Source organism: Rhinopithecus roxellana, chromosome 7, assembly GCF_007565055.1.
Source record: "Rhinopithecus roxellana isolate Shanxi Qingling chromosome 7, ASM756505v1, whole genome shotgun sequence".
Lineage (NCBI taxonomy): Eukaryota > Metazoa > Chordata > Mammalia > Primates > Cercopithecidae > Rhinopithecus > Rhinopithecus roxellana.
In genome coordinates this window covers 8,581,145-8,589,813 of record NC_044555.1, presented here as the reverse complement: position 1 = coordinate 8,589,813, position 8,669 = coordinate 8,581,145, and the positions used below count along the sequence as shown (strand labels likewise).

Sequence of the window (8,669 nt, the reverse complement as noted above, 5' to 3'; positions counted from 1 at the left end):
TTTTTTTTTTTTGTCTTTTTTTTTCCTTTTTGTGGAGAACGGGGTCTCGCTGTATTACCCAGGCAGGTCTCGAACTCCTGGGCTCAAGCTATCCTCCCGCCTCTGCCTCCCTGAGATCTGGGATTACAGGCATGAGCCACCGCGCCTGGCCAAAGCATACCATAAGTCATCTGACTTCATTCACTTAACTGAAAAGTTATTCGGCAAATAACCTGCTATTACCTCAATCTTCATTGTACAGGTACAATACAGGGCCTTACAACTAGGTGGTATATAAAAAAGCAGTAAAGAAGAGTAGAAAAATGGATCTTACACATCTATTTCTGCCATGACATTCATGTTGAGTCAAGTTTCAGCTTCCTTTGTCACCAAACTTGGAAGTTCAGAACTGACTGGCTAAAAAGAAAAAAAAGAGAAAGAATTATAAAGAAAATCCTCTAAATACCATAATTTAAATTCTAAGCCTTAGGTTACTTAAGGAGAAAAGGCTTTGTACACAATATTGAGGGATAATACAACAAGAAGAGGAAGTTTGGATACATGAAGAACTATTACTAAAGCATTACAATTCTACACAATGGGTAATTTCATATTGACAATTTTTAAGTGATTGGAGCAAAGGAAAACACCACATAACAAATAAATTGTGATATTACTATGGGAAAGAGGGATATAATAACTTCTTCCATTTTAGTTCAGAACGCCAAGACAGAAACATCATGTACACGAAATCAGTAGAAAAGCCGAGATAAGAATTCAAGTATTCTTGAATTCCAGGATGAATAATATCCTCAGGGTCAGTGGTCATATACCATTTTTCTTTTGCAATAATATATACAAGTACAGTAAAGTCTCAAAAATAGGCTTACCTCACTGACATGATAAGAGTCATAATTCACTTTCTTCCTACATAGCAATGACTAGCTCTGCCAGATTAGCTTCAATACAGAGCCTGTGCATCTCATCCTGTAAATGAAAAGCAGAGGGTTGGGGAATCAACAAGCACTGCTGCCAGCAGGATGAAGGTGAATTGAAAAAATGGTAATCTAGCAGCCAGGAGACAATCTTTGAGAAAATACCACAACAATAAATGTCATAGATTATTGCAGGTCCTTAACCAAGAAAACACAAACCATATAGTATTTTCCAGTTATAGATATTTCACTTCCAGACTATAAAGCTTACTGCTATTCAGAAGATTTCAGTATGTAATTAACTTGTTATAATTTAGCCAGAGTGGACCACAGTCGAATAAAATACCAGAGTTTTCAAACTGAGGAGGTCCAGAAAAGAAAGATAAAGGCAAAAACCAGATTACTCTGTTCCCTAGGAATCCTGAATAGGAAGTACTCTTCAACCTGGGAAAACTTTCAGCCCACAAGATGCCTTTTTGCCTACGTGGTGCCAGGTAAAGATGATAAATCACTTCACTGTCCCCAATCAGAAGTGAAATGTGAGATATTCCAACAACGTAACTGGCTAGTCCAAATGACCTCTAGGGTCCTTCTATCTATGAGATTATATATATATATATATATATATATATGCAGCCTAGGCTTTGAAATGACTGTATTCCTCTTAATGAACAGCACTCAGTCTGAATCTCATCAGTAGATGAGAGCCACAAGACCTGGGGAGTGGGACTTATGTCAATTGTCAGAGTGTAAAAAATTTCTGTATTTTTACCTTACCCAGTTATGTAGATCTTGACTTCATTTTGTAGTGCCATTCATTATTAAAAGGAAGTGCTGTGAGGACCATTTGTGGTATTATTATCAACTATTATTTAACCTAATTTCAAGAGCTCAAGATGCTAGTACATTCTAATAGGTCAGGAGCCTTTGGTCTTCCCTGTAGCTTTCTCAATCTAGTGGAACTTAAACTCAGCTTTGATGGCCAACTAATAATCATCTCAAACTACAGAGTTGCCTTCTGAGTCAGCCCAGTGCCCTGAAGAGTGATGATTATTTTGCTGCTTAAAGTAGTTCATTTTGGTGTAGGTTCGAGAGGCTGGTCCACACTTAAGTTTGATATCAGGCTAAGGAAGCTCACGTGGCCCCCTTTTGGGTTTGTTTCTTTCTCTTTCTCTCTCTCTTTTTTTGAACTTTAAAGATCATATTTATTTCGAGAAAAAAAAAAAAGCCACAACCCAAAGGATGGGATTTTATATCTCAAGGTGTCTCCCATGTAATAAGTCTACAGATTATATATTATTTTCATAGAAGATATTTTTGTACAAATTTTGCATGTATTCAGGAGCGGGCCATTAATTAATTCCTGTTTCTATTTTAACAGGGGGGCAAGGTAGCGGAGAGCGAAAAACAGCTTTGGATACAACTATTTCGAAGGAGAATAGACATGAAGATGCCAAATTCTGGCTTTTCATTATCTAAAATCCATGTTTTTTTTTTTTTTTAAAAACCTTCCAATCTTCAGTATATCTTTAAAAGCCCACTTCTTAGCTGCTAGCCAATCCACACCAATTATTTAAATTCACTTGGTACACACCTTTGTCCACTGGGTAAATTATATTCATTATGCCCACTGCTGCAGCATGCATAAACCAACACCCCTGCATGGCTGAACAGGGCCTAATCTAGGACTGATGGGAGAAGAGCTTGCAAACCAAGATCAAGATGTCATTTCTCTGCTAATACTCTCTACCAAACTGATCCCTACAAAAATTCACATAAAAGCAGGCACGTTTAGCTACTGTGTTGCAAGAGAAACCAGGACCTTGTTAAATAGTTCTCTCCATTACCATTTATTCTCTTAACAGACAAGCAGAGAGCCAAATCAGGAATGAACTTCCATTCACAATTGCTTCAAAGAGAATAAAATACCTAGGAATCCAGCTTACAAGGGATGTAAAGGATCTCTTCAAGGAGAACTACAAACCACTGCTCAGTGAAATAAAAGAGGACACAAACAAATGGAAGAACATACCATGCTCATGGATAGGAAGAATCAATATCATGAAAATGGCCATATTGCCCAAGGTTATTTATAGATTCAATGCCATCCCCATCAAGCTACCAATGAGTTTCTTCACAGAGTTGGAAAAAACTGCTTTAAAGTTCATATGGAACCAAAAAAGAGCCCGCATTGCCAAAACAATCCTAAGTCAAAAGGACAAAGCTGGAGGCATCACGCTACCTGACTTCAAACTATACTACAAGGCTACAGTAACCAAAACAGCATGGTACTGGTACCAAAACACAGCTATAGACGAATGGAACAGAACAGAGTCCTCAGAAATAATACCACACATCTACAGCCATCTGATCTTTGACAAACCTGGGAGAAACAAGAAATGGGGAAAGGAATCCCTATTTAATAAATGGTGCTGGGAAAATTGGCTAGCCATAAGTAGAAAGCTGAAACTGGATCCTTTCCTTACCCCTTATACGAAGATTAATTCAAGATGGATTAGAGACTTAAATGTTAGACCTAATACCATAAATACCCTAGAAGAAAATCTAGGTAGTACCATTCAGGACATAGGCATGGGCAAGGACTTCATGTCTAAAACACCAAAGCAACGGCAGCAAAAGCCAAAATTGACAAATGGGATCTAATTAAACTAAAGAGCTTTTGCACAGCAAAAGAAACTACCATCAGAGTGAACAGGCAACCTACAGAATGGGAGAAAATTTTTGCAACCTACTCATCTGACAAAGGGCTAATATCCAGAATCTACAAAGAACTCAAACAAATATACAAGAAAAAAGCAAACAACCCCATCAAAAAGTGGGCAAAGGATATGAACAGACATTTCTCAAAAGAAGACATTCATACAGCCAACAGACACATGAAAAAATGCTCATCATCACTGTCCATCAGAGAAATGCAAATCAAAACCACAATGAGATACCATCTCACACCAGTTAGAATGGCAATCATTAAGAAGTCAGTTGTTGGAGAGGATGTGGAGAAATAGGAACACTTTTACACTGTTGTTGGAGAGCATGTGGAGAAATAGGAACACTTTTCCACTGTTGGTGGGATTGTAAACTAGTTCAACCATTATGGAAAACAGTATGGCAATTCCTCAAGGATCTAGAACTAGATGTACCATATGACCCAGCCATCCCACTATGGGGTATATACCCAAAGGATTATAAATTATTCTACTACAAAGACACATGCACATGTATGTTTATTGTGGCACTATTCACAATAGCAAAGACTTGGAATCAACCCAAATGTCCACCTGTGACAGACTGGATTAAGAAAATGTGGCACATATACACCATGGAATACTATGCAGCCATAAAAAAGGATGAGTTTGTGTCCTTTGTGGGGACATGGATGCAGCTGGAAACCATCATTCTTAGCAAACTATCACAAGAAGAGAAAACCAAACACTGCATGTTCTCACTCATAGGTGGGAACTGAACAATGAGATCACTTGGACTCGGGAAGGGGAACATCACACACTGGGGCCTATCATGGGGAGGGGGGAGGAGGGAGGGATTGCCTTGGGGAGTTATACATGATATAAATGATGAATTGATGGTTGCTGACGAGTTGATGGGTGCAGCACACCAACATAGCATAAATATACATATGTAACAAACCTGCACGTTATGCACATGTACCCTAGAACTTAAAGTAAAAAAAAAAAAAAAAAAAAAGAAAGAAAAAAAAAGAAAAAGAAAAAACAACACATTGGTTTGACCACCTCAGAAATCCAACAAGCATTGGTGTGGCATTTCAGTGGAGAAGGAAACTTGGGGGGAAAAAAACTCATCAAGGTTGTAAGAAGGGCTGCCAATTTAACTGTCCCTGTCCCTATTTATCCACCTTTATTCACCCCCCAAGACCACCATTATACTAGAGCACTCTGATCTATGAAGGGGGTCAAAGCATGAGGAGCAGGCAGGGTGTAAGAACCAAAAGACAAGAAACCAATTTGCTTGAGAAAAGCAGAGATTCTTCCTTTCACAGCTCTCCATGGCTCAGAGAGACAATGCCCAAGAGATCATCTCTGTGACTTAGAGACTGCTTTTTCGGAGGTTAAGAGTAGCATGAAGAACTTAAGATGATGATAAGAGTCTAAATTTTTAAAGTTTAAGGGTTTCAACAGAATGTGGATATATTCGAACTTTCAAAAAGGAGAGTGTTTAGAAAGGGAAAACCAGGACACACAAAACACTGGGAATTACTATGACCCCCAAGTGCTTCTGGCTCCAGGAAATCACCATTCATGTGTTTGCTGGAGGTCACAAAATTTTCCCCTATTACCTGGTGCAAAATGACTCATCACCTCCCAAAAGCTTCTTTTCAAACCATGATTTTCCTCTTTATTTTGATCGAATGCAGTCCTATTCTTCATGGCCTATAGACTCACTCCTAACTCATGGGCGTAAAAAAGAAGAAATTAAGGAATTCCCCCTAGGTTGGCCCCTAAACTCAGAATTAAATAGGAGGAGCTGCTGGCATCCTCCTGGAGACTAAAACAAACTGAGGCTAAATCTACCTTTCCAAGAGTGGAAAATTTATTCAGATAATGTTTGAGAATTCATATACACCACAATAGGATAAAAACTAAACAATAGAAATCTCACACTTTTCCTTATACCTCCCTCCCCTACTGCCCAACCAGATTCCAGACCTTACATCACTGTCATTACCATTTCTGCTAAATTGAGGCCCCTTGGCACTCACATCACACTGGCAACTGCATGGTGACATAACGCACCACAATTTTTCCACTAAAAATCTCTAGTCTCTTTCTCCCTGGCTATATTGGTGATTCTCCAATTATTTCAGCAGTTTAAAGGCTGCAGCAGCATGCAAAATAATTTCCTTTTTTTAAAAAAAATGAAATAAATAAGGTAGTAAAGATCTCCAGGAGATGGTGAGATTTATTTTGTCTTGTCTGGATAGAGGTTTCATTTGCTCTCGAATATTCCAGGGTGGAGATAAACTAGGATAAAGCACAGGATGTCGAGGTCTCTTCGGCTTAATCATCTCCCTCGTTTTCATCTTCACCATCAATGGAGAGAGCAGCACACTTCCTTGCAGAACTAAACTTGGAAGCTGGATTTTCCTCAGGTTTTTTTGACTCAGGTGCAGATCTGGAGTCTTTATCCTTTTTGCCATCTTTCCTATCTGACTCCTTCCAGTGGTCTTTGTTCCCTCCATCTCCTGGACCATGGCTAGAGTTCCCAGTTTGGCCTTTTGGGACATTCATCCCATCTACTTCCTTTTCATCTTTCCTTGCTAGTCCTTACTCAGCTGGTTGAGCTGGAGCTACTTTACCCCACCAGTTGTAGGGGATTGCTGCTCTGTGTCTGAGCTCTGAGATCGAGCAGGAGGTTTAGAACTTCACTTCACCCAACCATTCTCCTTTGGTGAAGGGGCTGGCTTTACCTTTAGGGGCTTATCAGGTTTGGGAGGTTTAGAAGTTAGAGACTGACAATCTTCCTCCTTATGGAGTGTTTCATTTTCTAGTGACTTCTCACTCTCTCTCCTTCTTGCATTTCTGCCGGATGTGGCGGAGGTCCCAGTCTGCGATGACTCACTTCCTGTCCTAGACTGTTCCCGTTCCTGAGTTTCTTCACTTTGCCAGCTTGGGTGTCTCTCCCGAGGCTGTCGTTCTAGTTTTGGCTCATCCAGCTAACGCTGCAACTTCTCGTGTTCCTTCTGTAGCTGTTCTTCTACTTCTCTTTCTCTAGTAGCTGTGTCAACGTGCTTTGCCCCTCCAAAGATAGAAGCACCTTTACTGGACTGGGAGGTACTAGCAGAGGAATCATCTTCCTTAGGAGTACTCCGAGGCTTTAGATTCAGTTTGGGTCTTTGGGAGAGACCTCTATCATCACGCATATAATCATCCCGAGAGTAATCATCTCTGGAGCTCCATGACTGATCATCCTGTCTGTCGTATCGGTCTTCATAGCTATTCCTGTCTCCTCTGTAGTCATCATCTCTGCCGCACCCACTGCCAAATGCTCTTCTGCCACTGCCTATCCGAGAATCATAGCCTCTGTCATATTCTCTGCTGCCTCCGTCATTATAGCCATCCCGGCTGCCGTATCAATGCATATCCCAGTGTGGGCCATACCGTTACCCATCCCGATACCCATCGTGATACCTGTCTGAATCATAACGATCTCGATACTAGTCTCCAAAGCTATTATCACCTCTTCTAGGCTGGTAGTCATCAAAGCTGTCTGTGGCAGGAGGAGTCCTCCAGTCTGTATCTGTTTTGTCAGAATCCCGATTTCTATCATGGCCAAAAGAACGATCCTCCCTGTCTTTCCCCTGTGCTTGATCAGCAACGTCCACTTGAATTTTCCTGTTATCTAGAGACTCTTCATTGAGACTCATGGAACTGAGCAGGGAATCCAGGTCCTCAATTTCAGCATAATCAAAACCTTTCAACCTCTCTGGATTGCTGGGTTCACTTAGCAAAGGCACTGCACTGATATTTAATCCTCAAAAGAGTTCCTTAATTGATTCTTCTGTCATATCATAGGATAGGTTCCCTAGAAAAGCAGTGTAAGGTGGTGATTTAGGAAGACGGCTCTGGTCGATATTGGGTTCCCGAGTAGCCCGTGGAGCAGTGGGAAGGATGGAACGGTCAATTGAAGGCGACCTATACACATCACCATCATTACTGTGCCAAGTTGTTGAAACATCTCCTTCCAGGTCATCTGTTTCATCAGCCCAGGGGACTGGTTTGGAAACATAGGCGCTTCCTCTACCAGTCCTCCCATCCTCAGCCAGAAAGTCTGTTAGGAAGATAGTCTTCCCCTTCTTCTTCTTTTTTGCTGAGGCCACCATGTTGGAAGAGGGAAAGAGTTTTGGGTGTGTTTCTCAGGAAGCTTTTCTCACTGGGGTTGGGCAGTAAATGAGGATCAGTAGCAGGGAATAAAATGATAAAGCATGTAAGCAGACAAATGCAAGCACTGCTGATGAAGGTGAAATTCAGGCAGACTCCCTTCCTCCACATGCTACTCAAGGTTTTCATGGGTAGAGGTTTGCTGACAATAGTGACTTTGTGGCTCCAATTTAGTAGTATTTCTGCTGAAGCACCCACAACCTCCTAGTTTCAGGAAATGAAGACAACTTTTATTTTTCTTCCTATAGTTTTGTGCCAAGCAGGAGGTTTCACCCTACTTACAGAGTTAATTTCAGATATAAGATGGGAGGAGGGGGTATTTTACATTACCAATGCCTGGCTTTAATTTTTAGAAGATTGCAAAAGAACGAATACCAAATATATTATCAAAGAGTGCATCTGTGGTATATGAGAAACAATGATAATATGTGGGAGTGCAAGTACAGGGGAAACGTTTCCTTAATTATGTTTTGTTCCCCTCACTATAATATTATAATATTACACTTTGGACTAACAAGAACCCTTCCCTTGATCTCCCCGGGCTCAAGCAATTCTCACACCTCAGCCTCCTGGGTAGTTGGGGCTACACATGCACACCACCACGTCCAGCTAATTTTTGTGTTTTTAGTAGAGTCAGCATTTTGTCATGCCCAGGTTGGTCTCAAACTCCTGAACTCAAGCAATCCTTCTGCCTTGGCCTCCCAAACTGCTGGGATAACAGACATGAGTCACTGTATCTGGCCACAAGTAATTTTCTAACCTCAGAAGAATATGCCTGAAAATCAATATCCAGATTTCTTCAGAAACACAAATCATACAT

General features: G+C 40.7%; 1 pseudogene; it reads right to left on the bottom strand.

Annotated features, from left to right (window-relative positions):
- Positions 1-898: 898 nt before the first annotated feature.
- On the bottom strand, positions 899-7,791 carry LOC104661528 (annotated as a pseudogene).
- Positions 7,792-8,669: the final 878 nt, after the last annotated feature.